Here is a 21,250-nt window from a genome sequence, read left to right on the forward strand (position 1 = left end):
TGCGCAGGGCCCTTCAGGTGACACTGATCCTTCTAGAGTCCCCGGGTAAGGAGCCATCGTTCCTCCACCTCCCCAGGGCGGGCCTGGCCACCTCCTTGTAACCCTCATAACCGCCCTGCGGGTCGTGGCGGGGTGTCCCTAGGGGCTGTTTGACAACTAGACTTGACAAGGTCGCTCAGCCGCAGGGCAGCCACCAGGCAGATCTGGTTTTCAGGACCCTCCACGAGGTGGCCGCGACCCGATCCAGATTCTCTAAACTCAGTCACCCTGAAACCAAACTGGCTGTCCTTCCCCTTCGCAGGCAGAGGGCTCATCCTCAGTCCAATTGGAACCTCGGTTACCTTTACTTACCTGCCACTCTTAGCCACTTCCCTGGTCCCCACCTTATCATACTCTTTGGTGGCTTAACTACAGCCATCCTCCTTTCCCCACCCCCACTTTCTGGATACTGTTCTTATTCTCAATCCATAGAGACTTGCTGCTCTCCGTTCTCTCCTTGAGAGATAAAAAGTTGCTCTTCTTTGTTCTCAAGAAACAGTAACTTGCCTTCTGCAAAATCAGGTGATACTTGCTATGCCAGTGACAAGGGCCAAATCCGCCGCTAACGCGCGGCCGTGATCCCGGCCTATTAAAGGTGATACTCAAGGGGGAGTTGCTGCTGCGTCCCTCTCCTGCCACCGTCTCCGCGCGGAGCAGCCGGTCAGGTCCCTGACAATAAATCTGCTTATGCCTCTATCCTTGGAGTGTGCCCCTGTCCTGCTTCACATTTCTTTCAGTCTTCATCTTTTGCAACTAACCTGGTTTTCCAGTCCTACTGCCACCATCTTTGCACCCCTCTGTCACAAACTTCTGTCACTAATGTAATCTGCCATCTTAACTGCTTCTTTCTTTTTGCACAGGCCACTTTGTAGAGTCCTCCAACCCTTGCATCGGATGGTTCCCTTGTGTGTTTCCACACACACACACACACACACACACACACAACCTGTTAATGATTTGCTAAGTCCAAATCAAAACTCCTGAACTTGGCATTCAAGATAATTTGAAATCTGGCTCCAGCTTACCTTTCTAACCTGACCTCTCTTGGTTCCTTAAGTAGAGGTCATAAACTGGCAGATTCAACTGAAAAATGGGTTTCCACCGGCCAGCAGAATTTCTTTTTAAATTTAACTCGATATTTGTTTTTAAATTAGGTGATATTGTTCTTTAAAAAATCCAAATTTGAGGGCTGTAATTGTGGCTCAGTGGTAGAGCATTCACCTAGCATACGTGAGGCACTGGGTTTGATCTAAAGCACCACATAAAAATAAATAAATAAAATAAAGGTATTGTGTCCATCTACAACTAAAAAGTATTTAAAAAAAAAAATCCAAATTTCCACCAGGCATGATGGCGGACCCCAGCAAATCAGGAGGCTGAGGCAGAATAAGTTCAAGGCCACCCATAGCAATTTACCAAGACCCTTAGCAACTTAATGAGAATTATGTCAAAATAAAAAATAAAAAGGGACTGGGGATGTGGCTCAGTGACCCTGGATTGTTCAATACCCAGTACAAAAAAAAAAAAAAAAAAAAGGCGGGATTGTGGGTAGTTCTTGGGTGTGATACTGGCCAAATTGTATTGTTGCATTGTATGCATACATTAATATGTAACAACAAATCCCATCATTATGTACAACTATAATGCACCAGGCTGGGAATATAGCTCAGTTAGTAGAGTGCTTGCTTTGCATGCACAAGGCCCTGGGTTCAATCCCCGGCACCACACACACAAACTATAACGCACCAACAAAAAACATGGGGGGGAAAGTCCAAATATATTGCTTATTTTGAAACAATAATGCTAGCACACTTGGTCCATGTTCTTGCATTCAGTAACTGGCTTAAATTGGGAAGTGGCTGCCCCCTTTAGATAGGGCCATGACTCCCAATTTGTCATAGTCCTCACCACTCCCAAGACCTCCTGTCTCTGAGCCTGAGAGTCAGCTGTTGTGCTTGCACTGATGGTTTTCATATAATAGTGAACATTTCTGGGACTCATGTCTCTACCAAAGTATACATGTGGAAGTTAGACCAAGAGGAATGATGTGTAAAAGACAACTGAGAATGTACCCAGTCTCTTTAACTCATTTATTTTTCTTTCCTGGACCCCATAGCCATTTGAGTCTGCCACTCCAGCCTTTTATGAATCAACACAGCTAGATTAGATGCTTCACAGATTTTTATGGCTCTGCTCTACCTTCTCCAGTGAGTAAACTCTATTTAGCAAGGTCCAGAGCTACTTTTACTCTGCAAAGGCTTCCCAGACAACAAACCATCCATCCATCATCCAGCCACCCACCCCAGCAACACTTTTGGAGTCCAGGGACTAGGTTGGGTGGGTATGACCATATCACTATTACCTCTCCCTCCTCTGGATTTCTGTATCTGTCCTTAAATCACAGTCTTACTATTAAATATAACATCATAATGTTATACAGTGACTTGCACTTAGTAGGTAGACAATAAATATCACCTGGTTAAATGGCATGGTCATGCACATGTCTTCTAGTTTCTAAGGCCTTTGTATCTGTCTTTGCACTGTCCTAGTGACTAGCACAATGCCTGACACATAGTGAACATTAGGTGATGTGGGAGGAAATGTGCTATAGCCAGGCGCCCCAGACAAGTTTCTGGTGCCAAAGTTGGAAACAGCCCACCCAAACCTTAATATACAGAGGAATGAAGAAGAAACCCCAGAAAACAGAGGAGAGGCCTTACTCAGTCCTGAAAGCAGGAAACATGTCACAGAGCACTTGACCTAGAGGTTCTGCTCAGGATTCAGCCGAAGCTACCTCTAGAGCTCAGCTGTATCCACGTGACCTTGTGAGCAAAACATCCAGCTGGATTCTGATTCTGAATTCCAAACTTTAGAGTGACAACAATGGTTGTCAGTACTGAGGCACTCTTTCAGCCAAACACTTGCCAAGAGCTTCATACCATGACCTACATTTAGCCTCCATGACATAATACTATCTCTAGTCTACAGATGACAAGCCTGGGGTTTCTGTGCCCAGGAAGCCTGCCTAAGCAGAGCCAGGATTTCAAATGCACATGGACCAATTCCAGAGCCCCCATGCTCCTTTAAAACATTGAGGGCTGGGCTGGGGTTGGGACCCCAACTCTTTTTCCTCAATTTTCTCTACCATACTTCTTTAACTCCCTGCCCAAGAGATCAAAATATATATCATCAGGAGCAAGAGAAGTCTGAAGAGAAAACTTCAGATTTGTATTTCTTTATTTTATGAAACTGACAGATAACGTAGCTCCAAAGTCTTGAGTAATAAGCTTATACTAACAGAGGGAAGCCACTTTCCAAAGAAAGGGCAGAGAGGGTTGAGGTTGTGGATCAGCAGTAGAGTGCTCACCAAGCATGTGTGAGGCACTGTTTTCGATCCTCAGCACCACATAAAAATAAATAAAATAAAGGTATTGTGTCCAACTACAACATATATTTTAAGGGTAGAAGGGGAGAGAGAGAGAAATCATGTACTTATTGAATACCTATTATATACCAGGGAAGGTATTAACCTATTTTACAGAAGAGGAATGTGAAGGCTTCAAATGTCATATAATTTTGCAAGCATTAAGCTGATGCTGAGGGGGAAAGTGTGGATCAGATACCAGGCTTGGTGGTCACAAAGCGTCTAACACTCACCACCCTAGTCCCTCACTGCCTAAATGTCATTCTACACTTTCTCTTCTTGTACTTCAGTGTTCTTGTAGATAGGTCTGTGGAAGGGAAAACTAATGCCTCCTAACCAAAAATAGGTAAGTTTTATAAAATATCCTTGTAAAACTTTTCTTCTTTATCACAAAAGTGCCCAGTACATTAGTTCATTCATTTATTCATTCAATAAACACATTAAGTACTTACATTGGGCTCTCCTAGGCCCTGTAGATATGATTATTGAACAAACCATATAAAAAGTAATTTTTAAAAAATCCTGCCCTTGGGCTGGGGATGTGGCTCAAGCGGTAGCGCGCTCGCCTGGCGTGCGGGCGGCCCGGGTTCGATCCTCAGCACCACATACAAACAAAGATGTTGTGTCCGCCGAAAACTAATAAATAAGTATTAAAAAAATTAAAAAAAAAAAATCCTGCCCTTCATGATTTTTTGCTTGTTTTTTTGAGCTGTTGGGAACTGAACCCAGGGCCTTGTACATGCAAGGTTAAGTTCTCTACCAATTGAGCTATTTCCCCCGGCTGAAATTCTGCTCTTCAGGGCTTAAATTCTACTAAGGAGGACACATAAAAACCAAACCAAACCAGACAAACAAACATAAAGAGAAAATAAAGTGAGGAAAGGAAGATAGGAAGTGTGGGGATCAGGGAAAATGTCAAAATTTTGTATGGGTTGTCCAGGGGGACTTTTCTGAGAAGGTAGACTTTTAGTAAAGACATAAAGGAAGTAGATGTTTAATAACTGGCTGCCGGAATAAACAAAACGATTTTTTTTTTTTTGTATCAGGGATTGAACCCAGGGCCATTTAATCACTGAGCTACATCCCAGCACCTTTTAATTTTTATTTTGAGACAAGGTCTCACTAAGTTGCTTAGAGCCCCTGCTAAGGTGCTGAGGCTGGCTTTGAACTTTTGATCCTCCTGCCTCAGCCTCCTGAGCTGCTAGAATTACAGGCATGTGCCTGGCAGGAATAAATTTTTAAAATGATGCTCCCTCCAGGAAGGAAACTGCAAAGCTACTCAAATATGATATGTCATCCTTGAAACAGTACAAGAAGCAAGAAAAATCACAAAAGATGAAAGTCCTTTTCCTTTTCACCATTCCCTTTTGTTCTTTCTAATTTTGCCCAAGGAAGTTTCTCACTTCTCGCGGAATGTGCACCAAACTCATTTCTGTTCTGCCCTTTCTGTTCTTCCCTCCACAATCCCAATTCCATCATGGCTAACTAAGAAATGAGGTGGCTATTGAGGTGGGACAGCCTGAGGTGCCTCCTTCAATTACATGAGCCAGAGCATGAAATGGTGCCTGAGCTTGAGATGGGCAGACTCGGAGATCCAGGAAATCATCTGCAGGGCCAGAAGGTCCAGCAGAGCACCCCAGAGCTCTCAAGAATGAAAGGGAAGAAACAAAAATATGTGGTTCTTTTTATTTTTGCTTCCTGGGATGTTGCTTTTGATTTAACAGCTTTATTGAGATATAATCATATTCCATACACTTCATCTACCTAAAGTTACAACCTACTGATTTTTAGAATATTTACAGGTGTGGAGAGTCGCCATGGCCAGCTATCCGTATGGGCAGGTGGTGTCCCACCCAATGTGGATCCTGAGGCCTACTCCTGGTTCCATGCTGAGAGCCATTGCCAAGTAGGTATGATGCATGGCATGACCCAGGTCATTTGCAGTGACATTGCATGTAAGGTGACCTTGCTCAAGGACCAGGGCGGATCCAGGTTTAGGGTGTATCCTGCTGGGAATAGGGCGTATCCTGCTGCCTCAGGCGCACCACTCCTTGAGTTCCCGTTGAGTTCTCCCGGGATTCGGAGAGTATTTGGGATTCAGAGCCCGGTGGAGTGGGTGGGTTTTGCCCAGAATGTGGATTTTGCCCAGAACGTGGATTTGCCCAGAACGTGTGTGTAAAGTGCCGGTGACAGTTCGAGAATAAAGAGTTGCTGTTTGAACCTACAAGGTGTGTGGTGGCTCGTGATTTTGTGCCCAGCCAGACTGCGGCAGTTCCAGTCAGTGGACTCAGGTCACAGTGGCTCCAAGAAGGAGCTAAAGCAGGCCCTGGTCAACTCCAACTGGTCTTCATTCAATGTCGAGACATGCCTCATAATGATAAACATGTTTGACAAGACCAAGTCAGGCCGCATTGATGTCTATGGTTTCTCAGCGCTGTGGAAATTCATCCAGCAGTGGAAGAACCTCTTCCAGCAGTATGACCGGGACCACTCAGGTTCCATCAGCTACACAGAGCTGCAGCAAGCTCTGTCCCAAATGGGCTACAACCTGAGCCCCCAGTTCACCCAGCTCCTGGTCTCCCGCTACTGCCCACGCTCTGCCAGTCCCACCATGCAGCTCGACCGCTTCATTCAGGTGTGCACCCAGCTGCAGGTGCTGACCAAGACCTTCCGAGAGAAGGACACCGCGGTGCAGGGCAACATTCGGCTCAGCTTCGAGGACTTCGTCACCATGACAGCTTCTCGGATGCTATGACCCAGCCTATCTGTAGACAGTGGAGCACATCAAGGGACCTTTCCTGGCTCCTTAGAGTGGGAGAAGCATGTGGGCCTCTCTTCTTTTCTTTCCCCTCCTAAAAAAATTCTCCCTAGCTTGATGCAGCACTGTTCCCAAAGAGGGTTGAGGATTCTGCATCAGAGCCACCAAATAATGGATCCCTGGACTGTGGCCATACAGGTAGGAAGGAGCCTGACCTAGGAGAGGACTGGAAATTGAGTGTCCTGACAGGCCTGAGCAATCGGCTGTGCCTCTGGCCCTTAGCTTCCCCCTCTGTGCACTGACACCAGTGTTAAGTGTTCTTCAGCCTCTTACCATTAGCATCTGCCTTCCCTCAGCGGCTGTCCTGTCAGATGAGCCCAGCTTCTCCAAAATGGAATTGACCAAGCTTGAGAGAGATTTGCCTGTGGGACCAGTGGCTTGGACTCCTGCTCATTCACATCCTGAAGTCCTTGTGTGTTAACTTCTAACTGGGGGCTGTCCCTGCTCAGGGAGCTGGGACAGTCTGCCTTCTGGGTATCTCAGCCAGGCTACTGCCCTCCAAAGCTTGGAACCTTCAATTGCCTGCCATGCTCCACTCTGCTTTAGTTCCTGGAGGACAGATGTCACCTCCCACTGCCAATGCTGTTTTTTGTTTGTTTGTTTGTTTGTTTGTTTTTGTTTTTTAATGTGTGAGTTATCATATGGGGCCAAAAGTCCAGTGAAACTGTAAGCTTCAATAAAAGAATGAAATTCTGTAAAAAAAAAAAAAAAAAGAAGAATATTTACAGGTGTGCAGCCATCACCATAATCAATTTTAGAACATTTTCATCTCTCCAAAATAAATCTTGTGTCTCTTAGCTGTCACTTCTTTCTTCTCCTCAGTCCCCCTCCCCAAACCCTAGGCAACCACTAATGTACTGCCTCTGTAAATTTCCTTAATCTTGACATTTTGGGGCTAGGGTTGTGGCTCAGCGATAGAGTGCTTGCCTACCATGTGCGGGGTGCTCAGTTCATTCCTCAGCGCCACATAAAAAATAAAGTTATTGTGTCAAACTATAACTAAAAACAAAATATTTAAAAAGATCTTGACATTTTGTATAAATGACACATATTGTGTTTGGCTTTAATTGGCTTTTTCCCCCCTTTGCTCTTTTTGGAAGGTGGTTGAGTGATCACTGACAAATTTGTGAAGGTGTATTTGGAACCACTTCTGAAGGGGACAAAAGTAACAGGAAAAACAAGAGGGAGATCTGTTTACCTTTTATCACTCTATTTTTGCTTTGAAAGTAACCATAAATGTAAATAGGATAGAAATGCTAAGTAAGCCAGGTGTGATGGTGTACACCTGTTATCCCAGTGGCTCTGGAGGTTGAGGCAGGAGGATCAAGAGTTCAAAGCCAGCCTCAGCAACTTAGTGAGGCCCTAAGCAACCCAGTGACACCTGTCCCTAAATAAAATATAAAAAGGGGGCTGGAGATGTGGCTCAGTGGTTAAGCACCCCTGGGTTCAGTCACCAGTACCACAAAGGAAGAAAAAAAGAAATCCTAAATAGATGAAAGTGGGAAGTACTCCAAATTAGTTTATATTTCTGTGGACAATTTTTAATTTTATTTTTATTGGGGTGCTGGGGATTGAACCCAGGGCCTTAGTGCAAGCAAGGCAAACACTCTACCAACTGAGCTATATATATCCCCAGCCCATCTGTTCGCGATTTTCTTTCCCTGTTTTTACATATTGCCTTCTGTTTGTTAACACTGTGTAAAGTCAATAATCACAAAATTGGAAAACCTGGGTTCTTTATATTGTGACTCAGCCACCATTCAAGTTTACTATTCTGCAAAATGAGGGGGTTACCATTATCCTCTCCAGCAGCATCTCCTGAGTTGCAGGCACAGTCTTTCAGGGATCTGTTGATATTTTACTTCAAGCTGCCAACCTAGACTTTACCTTTCTTTTCTAAAAGTTCAGTATACAGAAAGTGCAGGGGGCTGAGAAGATCTTAACTTCGTATAACATTTTAAACATTTACAAAAAAAAAAAAAAACTTTACACACGTTATCAAAACTGTTAGCTAGAAAGGGCCTCAGAGGACATCTAATCCAATCCCTTTGAAATAAGAAGAGGAAACAATCCCAGAAATAGGATGTGATTTGATCAAGGCCTCCCCCAAGTCAGTGCCAGAGCTGGGGTCAGTTCTAGGCTTCCCGTGCCTATGCATTTACATATGAGGAAGCCCAAGCCCCAACAAGCTTAAGGAATTCTATAAGAACGGGGCCTGTCAGCCCAGCGGGGCGCGGTGGCACACTAATCCCAGCGACTCCAGGAAGCCGGGCAGGAGGATCACAAATTCAAGACCAGCCTCAGCAATTTAGTGAGACGACGTCTCAAAATAAAAAATAAAAAGGTCTGCGGATGTGGCTCAGTGGTAAAACGCCCCTGGTTTCAATCCCCAATACCAAAAGAAGAAGGAAGGTGATGGGGGGAGTCCTGTCAAAAGGGTGGGATCCTTGGCGATCACCTAGAGTCCCATTCCTCCACTTTCAAATGGCTTAGACGAGGGTCCAAAATTTCTTGGAATTTCCTGGACCTAGATCCTCCGAGCTTGCAATGAGCCTGAATGAACGACAGGGAGGGGTCCCAAAGGCAGAGGGATCTTTCTTGGAGCCGGGCGGTGACAATTACTCCGGTCCCCAAGCTCCTCCTCTGGACCTAAAGCAGGGGAACCCCGCCTCCGCAGCCAACAGCTGGGAGAGCGGAGCGTGCCCGGGTTGGGGGCGTGGTCTTACAGCAAGCCAATCCCAGGACGCATCATACTAGGTGGCCCCACCCCTCCCCTTCAGCTCTTCGCGGGGGAAGCTGTGCGGTGACCCAGGCAACCGCCAAAACTAACCGCCAGCCTACTGCAATCAGCCGGTGTTGGCACCACCGTTCGTGAAGCCGAGGTCCTTTAAGGGACAAAAAGAATAAGGAATTTAACTGGTTAGTTGAGTAGCGTGAGTTTGGAACTGAGCAGAGGAAAAGGCTTACACGGAATGAAAACTCGGTGTCTCTAAAGTACCTACTGTCCAAGGTACTGCAACAAGTTCTTGCTCTCTGGCCCCGGTCCCACTACCTGCTAATGTTAGTAGTGGTCTTTTTAGTAGTTAGTAGTGGTCTTATTGCAAGGGATAGGCGTTTGATTTTACATTTAACGTTTATTGAGCGCCTGCCTGTTGTGAGGTCCCAGGCTCAGTGAAGGAAACAGATTTCTGCAGTCTTGAAGGTTATATTCTAACAAAGGGAGGCGATGCATTATGTGGTGTGTTAGAAGGTGGTTACGAGGTTTGGGAGAGGAAAAAGTAGGGCAGTTCACATCATTAAATAGGAGGTCAGGTTAAACACCAGTGGGAAAGTGAGATCTGAAAGAACTCAAGGAGGCTAGGAGAAGAGCAGTCCAGGCAGAGAGAATAGTTGACATTATCAAAAAGAAAAGAGGGGCTGGAGAGAGGAAACGAGAAAGTGAAATAGAGTGCAGATTTCGCAAGGTCCTGTGTGTGTGTGGCAGTTACTCCGGAATGGGGAGCATTGCAGGATTTTGAGCAGAAGAATGACACCATCTGACTTATGTTTTAAAATAATTGCTCTGGCTGCTGTGTTTAGAACCAAATGAAAGAGAATATTGACAGAAGCAAGGAAACCTGCTAGAAGGTTATTACAATAGTGCATAGTACAGGGTGCAGGAGATGAATATTGCTTGGAACAGGTTAGTATGGAAAAGTGCTCAGATTTTTTTTTGGGGGGGTACTGTAAATTGAATTGAAGATCTCTTATGCATGAGAGCTCTACCACTGTGCTACCCGCCCCCGGCTATTTTAATTTTATTTTGAGACAGGGTCTTGCTAAGCTGCCAGTCACAAACTTGTGATCTGACCTAGCTCAGTGGCCCATGCCCATAATCCCAGCAGCTCAGGAGGCTGAGCCAGGAGGATGGAGAGTTCAAACAGCCTCAGCAATGGGAAGGCACTAAGCAACTCAGTGAGACTCTGTCTCAAAATACAAAATTGGGCTGGGATGTGGCTCAGTGATGGAGTCTCCCTGAGTTCAATCCCTGGTATCCCAAAAAGAAACAAAGCAAACAAAGGAAAAACTTGTGATCCTCCTGCCTCAGTTTCCTGAGTACCAGAATTACATGCATTCACCAAGTGCCTGGCCAAAAGTGGTTAGACTGAATGCATTTTGAAGGTAGAGATGATATCAAGAGAGGAATTAAGACTCTCTAAGCCAGATCTGGTGGCCTATTACTGTAGTCTCAGCTATTTGGGAGGCTGAGGCAGGAGAACTGATTGAGCCCTGATATTGGGCCACATATCAAGATCCCATCTCAAGGGGCTGCAGTTGTTTGTAGTTCAGTGGTAGAGTGCTTGCCTAGTATGTATGAGGCACTGAGTTTGATCCTCAGCACCACATAAAGATAAATAAATAAAATGAAGGTATTTTATTCATCTACAACTGAAAAAATAAAACAAAAAGAAAATCCCATCTCAAGAAAGTCCCTTTAAGGGGCTGGGGATATGGCTCAAGCGGTAGCGTGCTCGCCTGGCATGCGTGCGGCCCGGGTTCGATCCTCAGCACCACATACAAACAAAGATGTTGTGTCTACCGAAAACTAAAAAATAAATGTTAAAAATTCTCTCTCTCTCTTAAAAAAAAAAAAAAAAAAGAAAGTCCCTTTAAGGATTTAGCCTGAGCAATTAAAGGGGGACTTGACATCGACTGAGGTAGAAAAGGCTAGGACCGGAGGAGCAGAATTGGAGACCCAGGAAAATAAGTATTTATAATATTTTACAAATTAGAATCTTTAGGTCAGAGAAGCATGGTTGTAACCAGAGCATGTAACCGAGTTTGCTAACTTAGATGAGGATCAAGAAGATGTTCTTCCACCCCATATGGATGATGGGGGGTTGGGTACTGGAGATTGAACCCAGGATGCTTTACTACTGAGCTACATTTCCAGCCCTTTTTATTTTTTGAGACAGAGTATTGCTAAATTGCTCAAGCTGATCTTGAACTTGCAATTTTCCTGTCTCAGCCTCCCCAGTGGCTGGGATTACAAGTACCAGGTGAGACCAAAGGAAGTTTTTAAACAGGCTTATTACACAAAGAGAAATTGAGAGCAGCCAAGAGATAATGGAAAATTTTGAATGCCTTCTGGTGAATATGGATGGCCACTCAGACCCAATCGCTCACTGAAAACAATAAGATTGCAGGATAGAGGGGTTTGGTATAGCATCAGAAGCAGTTTGGAGTTCAACTGCAAGTTTCAAAGATGCTGCCCAGAGAAAAGAAAAAGTGGTTCTGGAAGAGAGGGAGGGAAGGAAGTAGCTTCTGGATGTGACAGTGCTGTCAAGAAGGCTCGGGATTCTGAAGATGGTGGCAATGCAAGAAAGGTCAGACACATTCAGGTGAAAAACATGGAAAAGTTAAGGTCTGGAATGAGATGTAATGAAGTGGCTGCACAACAGAGTAAGGATAAACCCAGGCAAGGGTTGACTTGTGTTGGATGACAGAGGATTCATTTTAAGCAGCAACATTTGCCTTTCCTGTAAGTAGGATGGATAAGCCTGTGTTTATAGACCCTCCAGCTAAGACAAGGAAGAAAATATTATGTAAGAGACTGAAAAAAGATATATGCAGAGGCATGGAATATAGTTTGGTGGTAGAGCACTTGCCTAGCATACTCAAGGCCCTGGGTTCAATCTCCATACTGCATACACAAACACACACACACACACACACACACACACAGTGAAGAATTACCAGGCTAGGGGCTGGGGAGTGGCTCAAGTGGTAGCATGCTCGCCTAGCATGTGTGAGGCACTGGGTTTGATTCTCAACACCACATAAAAATAAAGATATTGTGTCCACCTAAAACATATATATATATATATATATATATATATATATATATATATATATATATATATTTTTTTTTTTTTTTTAATTACCAGGCTAAAATCTAAGTGAAAGTGTGAATCCAGAGAGAATCTAAGCACTTATGCTGTGTTTACCCCAAAGGTATTTGCCAAACTAGGTGAACATGAACTGGTGAAAGTAGATAGGTTATTGTGAGCAGGTGAATGAGCACATAAATGTGAGCAGGCATTGCAGAACAGAGAACTAGTCCAGGGTCTGCTGAGTAATTAAGAGGAGATGCCCCCGACCAAGGCTGGGATCCCAAAGCAGTAAACCAAGAGTAATTTGACCCAGCTTCCTTGACACCTCAGGGAATTGGGAAAAAAAAAAAATTCTTGGTGAGAGTAGAGAAGAAAGAGGGAAAGAAATTATTTCTGAGAAGTTGTGATGACACACCAGACCTGGGGTGGATATGCAGCTCTAAATTACATAAATTTTGCAGTTAAAAATACTCTTTTTTTTTAAGATGTTGATGGACCTTTATTTTATTATTATTATTATTATTATTATTATTAGTTATAGATGGACACAATGTCTATTTTATTTTTATTTATTTTTATGTGGTGCTGAGGATCGAAGCCAGGCCTCAAATGTGCAAGGCAAGCGTTTTACCACTGAGCCACAACCCCAGCTCCGGACCTTTATTTTATTCATTTATTTATATGTGGTGCTGAGAATTGAACCCAGTGTCTCAAACATTCTAGGCAAGCGCTCTGCCACTGAGTCCCAACCCCAGCAGCTTAAAAATACTCTTAGCTATAAATTTCAAGTGCCTACAGAAACAGGACATTGTGGTGTGCACCTGTAGTCCTAGTTATTTTGGAAGCTGAGGCAAGGGGATCACAAGATCAAGGCAACTTAGTGAAACATTATCTCAAACAATGTTAGTTAACTGGAAGAGGCAAATACAAATCTTCTAAAATGTTTTCATGGAGAATATAAAGTCAAAATATCCACATAGAGAAATAAGAAAAAGCAGAATCTGACATACAAACACTTAATATATTGGAATTATATTCAAATTATAAAATATCTGTGAATATATGTTGAAAGAAATAAAACATGAGCTTGAAAAATATTTGTAAGGAGCAAGAAACAGCATCAGCCCGGCATGGTAATGCATGCCTATAATCCCAGTAGCTCAGGAGGCTAAGGCAGGAGAATCCTGAGTTCAAAGCCAAACTCAGCAAAAACAAGGCACTAAAGCAACTCAGTGACACCCTGTCTCTAAATAAAATACAAAATATTTTATTTTGGGGATGTGGCTCAGTGGTTGAGGGTCTCTGAGTTCAAATCCCTGGTACCCCCCACCAAAAAAAAAAGAGGAGGAGGAGGAGGGAAAGAAAGGAAAGAGAAAAAATAAACAACATCAAATGACCTATCAGAGCTGAAAAGAAACAAATAGGACTTTTTCTTTTTTTCTTTCTCAGAACTGGGAATTTAACTCAGAGGTTCTGTACCACTGAACTGTATCCATAACTCTTTTCTTTTGTTAATATATATAAGCTTTTAGTCGTCGATGAAACTTTATCTGTGGTGCTGAGAATTGAACCCAATGCTTCACACATGCTAGACAAGCGCTTTACCACTGAGCTCTACCACCAGCCTCCATAAATCTTTTAATATAAATTTGAGACAGAGTCTAAGTTATGAAGGCTGGCCTCAACTTGCAATCCTCCTGTCTCAGCTCCCCATGCCTGACCCAAATGGAAATTTTCAGAAATTAAACACAATAATTGAAATTTAAAACTCAATAGAATGGAAATTTTTTATCTGATAAAAGATATACCTATAAACAAGTTCACAATTGTGAAACATGGAATACTTTCTTTCCAAGATTGCAAACAAGTCAAGGATGTCCACTCTCACTACTTCTATTCAACATTATACTGAAATTTTTAGCCAGTGCAATAAGGCAAGAAAAAGGAAACACATGAGAATTAGAAATCAAGAACCAAAATTATTTCCATTTGTGCCTGACATGATTATTTACATAGAAAAATCCTAAGGAATCTATAACATTACTACAACAGATAAATTAATTTGGCTCTGCCTTGGATACAAAGTCTATATTGCAAAAATCAGTTGTGGGCTGGGGATATAGCTCAGTTGGGAGAGCGCTTTCCTTGAATGCACAAGGCCCTGGGTTCAATCCCCAGCATCACAAAAAAAAAAAAAAAAAAAAAAAAAAAAAAATCAGGTGTAAATTTTCAGCTGTAAATTTTGTATATTATTAGCAAAAACTGAAAAGCAAAATTTAAAGGATGTCCACATTACAACTCTTCATTTAACAAAGTCCTAGAAATTCTAGCCAGCATAATAGGGCAAGAATAGGAATTAAGAGGCATACAGACTGGAATAGAAGAAATAAAACTGTCACAATTTGTAGATTACATAATCGTCTATAGAAAAAATATCAAGGAATTTACCAAGAAAATTCTAAGGGTGGGAGATGTGATTTCGGGTAAAGCTCGCCTAGCATTTATGAAGCCCTGGGATCAACCCCCAGTACTACAAAAGAAACAAAACAAAACAAAACTCCTAGAACTAAGGTCTAGGGATATAAGTTCACCAAGGTCTAAGGAAATAAGACACACATTTTTCAAAAGCAATTATATTTCTAAATATTAGCAATTAACAAGTGGACATTGAAATGAAAAATACAATATCATTGCCAGGTGTGATGTTGCACAACTGTAAACTTTGTGACTTGGAGTCTGATGGAGGAGGATTGCAAGTTCAAGGCCAGCCTCAACAATTTAGCAAGACCTTTGTCTGAAAAAAAATATTTTAGAAGTGCTGGGGATGCAGCTCAGTGGCAGAGTGCCCTTGGGTTTAATACTCAGCATGGGAAAAAAAATCATCTACAATCTCTCAAAGTATGAAAAAAAGAAATAAGTAACCTAATAATTTATAACCAATAAAATGTGTATAGGGCTTCTATGCCTAAAACTACACAACACCGATGAAAAGAAATTAAGGAGATATCTGTAAATGGAGAGATATGCTGTGTTAAAGGAGCAGAAGCTCAAAAAAAGAGAGAAGACTCAAATCAATTCTCCCCTATTTGGTACACAGATATAATGGAGTTCCTATCAAAATATCCCAGCAAGATTTTTTTAATAGATAGAGATAAGATTATTCTAAAATTTATATGAAAAAGCAAGGGCAGGGGGTGCTGGGTTGTGGCTCAGTGATAGAGTGCTTGCCCTAGCATGTGCGAGGCACTGGGTTTGATCCTCAGCACCACATAAAAATGAAGAAATAAAGGAATTGTATCCAACTACAAATTTAAAAATATTTTTAAAAAAGAAAAAGAAAAGGCAAGGGAAATAGAAAAGCTTGAACAAAAATTGAAGAATAAAGAGGGGCTGGGATTGTAGCTCGGTGGTAGAGTGCTTGCCTAGCACTTGTGAGGCACTGGGTTCAGTTCTCAGCAATGCATGTAATAAATAAAATAAAGGTCCATCAACAACTAAAAAATAAAATAAAAGAGGAAGGAATAGGGCTGGCAGACTGCCATCAGATGTTGGCACTTAATGTGGGGCTTCCTAACCTCCAGAACTGTGAAAAATAAATTGCTATTCTTTATGAATTACCTAGTTTCAGGTATTCTTTTATAGCTCAGTAGCAGAGTGCTTGCCTAGCATGTGTGAGGCACTGGGTTTGATCCTTAGCACCACATAAAAATGAAACAAATAGGGCTGAGATTGTAACTCTGTGGTAGAGCGCTTGCCTACCACCTGTGAGGCATTGGCTTCAATTCTCAGCACCACATAAAAATAAACAAAATAGGGCTGAGATTGTGGCTCGAGTGCTTGCCTAGCATGTGCAAGGCCCTGGGTTCGATCCTCAGCACCATATAAAAATAAATAAAAGTATTGTCTACAACTAAAAAAAAAAAAAAAAGTATTGTCTACAACTAAATAAATAAACAAAATAAAGGTATTTTACTCATCTAGTTAAAAAAAAATGGAACAAATAAAGGCAGGCTGTCCATCTACAACTATTAAAAAAAAAAATGTGGAGGGAAGGAATAACTTTCCAGATGTTTTATTTAAAGTTATCCAAGACTGTGGAATGGATTAGAGAACCCAGAAGAGATACACAAATATTCCCAATGGTTTTGTTGTTGTTATGAAAAACCAGCCTCTATCTCAGAGCAAAACCTGTCCAAGGAAGGGACATAGCCTTTGTCCTTGGAAAAACCCACAGAGCACTCCTAAGCACATTCCCACCCTGCTAAGTTGTTTATCTACAAATAACAGGAGAGATCTGCTGCCCAGGTGTCCCTGACTCAGTCAGGCTAGGTGGAGATCAATAGCAACCCCCTAGCAGCCACCAATCAGCATGAGACAGGGAAATACCTGGGATGCCAGATGACCCTCCCAGTTTATGGTGGTTGATAACATGTTGGGAAACCATGTAGTTCAGTACGTACACCCCTCTTGGCTTAAACCAATCAGTTCAAATGAATCCCCCTTTTGTACTGACCAATCACCGCTACCCAACTTGTTCCCGCCAGTGAATGTGCTAATCATGTTTTAGAGTTGTTATTTTATTTTCCCGCAGTGTGTGATGATTTGCTAAAAGAGGCTATGATGTATGTGAAGTCCCTGCCCTCTCCAAAGAATGTATAAAACTGCTGCAAAATCTGGGCTGGGGCCTCTCAGCGTCACCAGTTGCTGTGTGTGCACGGGGAGGACCGAGCTAGCTCGCAATAAATTTTACACCTAAAGCATGATTCATAAAGGAAAAGGGTGATATATTGAATATCAGAATAACAAACTTAAAAATAGCTTTATTGAACCATATATAATCTGCATGCCATGCAACTTACCCATTTATACATATTATATACTTTAGGTTTATTGTTCAATGGTTTTTGTACATTATTTTTAAAATTGCAATATGCTGTAATGTAAAACTTTCTATCTTAACTATTTTATTTTATTTTTTTGATTCAGCAACATCAATGTTTATAAAAGCACAATTCACAATAAACAGCCAAGTTATTAAATCAGTCCTTAATAGATGAATGGATAAGAAAATGTGGTATATATACACACCATAAATTTTACTCAGCTATAAAGAGCAATGGAATTACGTGATTTGCTAGTAAATGGATAAAACTGGAGAATATCTTGCTAAGTGAAATAAGCCAGGCTCAAAGTCAAGGGTTTGTTTACTCTCTTTTGCAGAAGCTAGAGATAAATAAGAAATAAAAAATGAAGGGAACCAATAATAAAAAAAAAAAAAACAGGAAATATGCATTTAGAGTGCTCCTAGACTTCACCCTCGGAGTCTCTTCATTTGGTTGTTCCTGATTTGTGTTTTTTACAATAAAACTATCATTGTAACTATAGAAATAAATAAATAAATAAAGTAAGAAAAATAAAGAAAAAAAATGAAGGGAGACCTCATGAAAATAGAGGGGAGAACTGGAATAAAGGAAGGGGACTGAGAGGAGGAAAGAGGAATGGTTAGGGGAGGAATTGTAGATTAAAATTAACCAAATTATGCTATGTGCATGTGTGAATACATCATGATGAATTCCACTTTTATCTATTTTTTTTTAGTTTTCTTATTGTGTTATTTATATAGTATCTTTTTTTTTTTTGCATTACAATCCTTATTACACATATAGAGCACAATTTTTCCTATCTCTGTATATAAAGTATGTTCACACCAATTTGTGCCATTATACATGTACTTGTTTTTGCATTATAATTTGTCCTGTCAGGCAGGACCCATCAACGTGGGCAGCGAACCTAGATGGGGAGGAATGAAGGGACAAGAGACACACGAAAGGTGACAGCAAGACAAAAATTCTGATCAAGCTGCAAACTTTTATTGTTCACACAGGGGTATTTATATGCTGGGGATGGGGAAGCTCTCTAATCAACAATTGCTGGATGTGGGTGGTAAAACTGCCAGGTGCAAGATGTCTGATGATCCTGATAACCGCAGGATGTTCCAGGGAGATAGGTGGCTGCAGGATGCCTCCCAGGCAGGATGTCTCCCAGGGGGCTGTCAGGCTAATCTTTGAAGGAGAATTTCCTTCTAGTCCCTGACAATAATTCTTTTTTTTTTTTTTTAAGAATTTTAATATTTATTTTTTAGTTTTCGGCGGACATAACATCTTTGTTTGTATGTGGTGCTGAGGATCGAACCCAGGCAGTGAGAGAGATAGAGGTAGAGAGAGAGAGAATTTTTTAATATTTATTTTTTAGTATTTGGCGGACACAACATCTTTGTTTGTATGTGGTGCTGAGGATCGAACCCGGGCCGCACGCATGCCAGGCGAGCGCGTTACTGCTTGAGCCACATCCCAGCCCCTGAGCCACATCCCAGCCCCTGAGCCACATCCCAGCCCCTATAATTCTTAATACACATATATACCACAAGTTTTCATATCTCTGTTTGTATATAAGGTATATTGACACCAGATTCAAGTCTTCATATATATACTTTAGTTTTTTTTTTTTTAATATTTATTTTTTCATTGTAATTGAACACAATACTGTTGAGGGCCACAACCAGGTCAAGATGGCGCCTGGCACTTTGCCAGGAGGAGTGGTTTGTGAAGTAACGCCACCGAGCCATTAAGATGATGGAGATTCCTTATTGGCTGATTGCTGTATCTAGATGATGTTAATTGAAACAAGCTGTGTATAATCGGTTGGGTATATATACCTCTGCTGTCCTGCAATAAAGCGGCTCCTGCTGTTTCAACCTTCACAAGTTGCTTGCACACACCCCCCCCATTATTTTGTCCAGCAAGACTGCGGCACAATACTTTTATTTTATTTGTTTATTTTTATGTGGTACTGAGGATTAAAGCCAGGGCCTCACACATGCTAGGCGAGCACTTTACCACTGAGCCACAGCTCCATCCCCCATACATGTATTTTGTATAATGATGATCATTACATTCCACCATCCTTGCTAATCCCCTTCCCCTCCCTTTCCCTCCCACCCCTCTACCCTATCTAGAATTAATCTAATCCTCCCATGCTCTCCCTCTCTACCCCACTATGAGTCACCTCCTTATCTTTTTATTTTTAAACTCAAAGGCAATAATTACATTTGCATTGTGGTGCAACCGCTGAGCTATACTCCCAGTCCATTTTGTTTTATTTGAGACAGGGACTCCATAAGTTACCCAGGCTGACCTTGAATTTATATCCTCCTGCCCCAGCCTCACAAGTAGCTGGGATTACAAGCATGTACCACCATGCCTGCCCTAAACTTTTTTATCACTTCAGACAGAAACTGTGTTGTGTTTGAATGTATTCCTTCCAAAATTCAGATATTGAAACTGGCCAATGTGACAATATCGAGAAGGGGGGACTTTAAGAGGTGACGAGGTTTTGAGGCCTCCTAATTTAGAAATGGGATTAAGTGCCTTTATTAAGAGTTTGATGGGAGCTGGGGATGTGGCTCAAGCAGTGGTAGCGCGCTCGCCTGGCATGCGTGCGGCCCTGGTTTGATCCTCAGCACTTCATACAAACAAAGATGTTGTGTCCGCCAAAAACTAAAAAATAAATTAAAAAAAAAAAAAAGGAAGGAGTTTTGCTCTTTTGCCACGTGAGTATGAAGTGTTACTACCCTTTGGAGTACTCATTGTTCAAGGCATCTTCTTGGAAGCAGAAAGCAGCCCTCATCAGATGCTAGCAGTCCTTAATTTGGGGCTTCTTAACCTCCAGAACTGCGAGAAATAAATTGCTGTTCTTTATGAATTACCTAGTCTCAGATATTCTTTTATAGCAGCACAAATGAGCTAAGACATCATTGAACTCCCAGGCTGAAAAGCCCCAGCATAGTGCTTGCTGATCCCAAAGAAAGAACTTGGAGAGGATTTGGACATTTTCTGACTCACGAATTCCATGGCAACAGCAGGCTGGGACCATATGGAGGGCACAATGTACTTACAAGCTGGGGGAATAGATACACAGGATGGGTTGTGTGCCAACTGTGCATATGAGTTTCTTCAGATATTTTATTAAGTACATGTCTTTACTTCATGGCCAAGGTCCTTCTGCTTTGATTCCTACAGTAAAGATTGGAGATAAGTGGCCAGTTTGCCTCCTCCTTACCCTCCCTTGGAAGCACATTCTTTGAAGTCTTTCTTAGCTTACCTCCTGGAACAAGCATTCCTGGGCCCTGACCAGTGTTAAACCCCACTGACACTCATTAAGTAAGAACTTCCCATGTTTCCCTCTTGCTAGGTATAGGTTACCTCTTGGTGACCTTTAATCCCCTTTCCTTCTTTTTGAATTCACTTATTCTAGTACTTCATCTAAGTGGAATGATAAAATATTTATACTTTTGCGTCTGGCTTATTTCACTTAGCCAGGTTGATTCATGTCATAGCATCTATTGGAAGGAGCTTGACTTTTTTTTTTTTAAAGATAATTTTTTTTAATATCTATTTTTTAGTTTTTCGGCTGACACAACATTTTTGTTTGTATGTGGTGCTGAAGATCGAACCCAGGCCGCACGCATGTTAGGCGATTGCGCTACTGCTTGAGCCACATCCCCAGCCCCAGGAACTTGACTTTTTTTTTAAAAAAATTCTTTTTTCAGTTGTAGGTGGACACAATACCTTGGCTTATTTCATTTAGCATGATAATCTCCAGTTCCATCCATTTACCAGAAAATGCCATAATTTCATTCTTTATTATGGCTGTGTATATATACCACATTTTTAAAAAAATATTTTTAATTGTCAATGGACATTTATTTATTTATTTATTTTATTGATATGTGGTGCTGAGAATTGAACCCAGGGCCTCACACATGTTAGGCAAGTGCTCTACCACTGAGCCATAACCCCAGCCCATCCACATTTTCTTTAGACATTCATTTGTTGAAGGGTTCCATAGTTTGGCTATTGTGAATTGAATTGCTATATACACTGATGTGGCTGCATCACTATAGTATGCTGATTTTAAATCCGTTGGGTATATGCTGAGGAGTATGATAACTGGATCAAATGGTGGTTCCATTCCAAGTTTTCTGAGGAATCTCCATACTGCTTTCCAGAGTGGTTGCACCAATTTGCAGTTCCACCA

General features: G+C 41.9%; 1 pseudogene; it reads left to right on the forward strand.

The window, feature by feature from the left end:
• The first annotated feature begins 5,280 nt into the window (after window positions 1-5,280).
• Window positions 5,281-6,265, forward strand: LOC114103103 (peflin pseudogene; annotated as a pseudogene).
• The last annotated feature ends 14,985 nt before the right edge of the window (window positions 6,266-21,250 follow it).

Source organism: Marmota flaviventris, chromosome 19 (genome assembly GCF_047511675.1).
Source record: "Marmota flaviventris isolate mMarFla1 chromosome 19, mMarFla1.hap1, whole genome shotgun sequence".
In the NCBI taxonomy this organism is placed as follows: domain Eukaryota; kingdom Metazoa; phylum Chordata; class Mammalia; order Rodentia; family Sciuridae; genus Marmota; species Marmota flaviventris.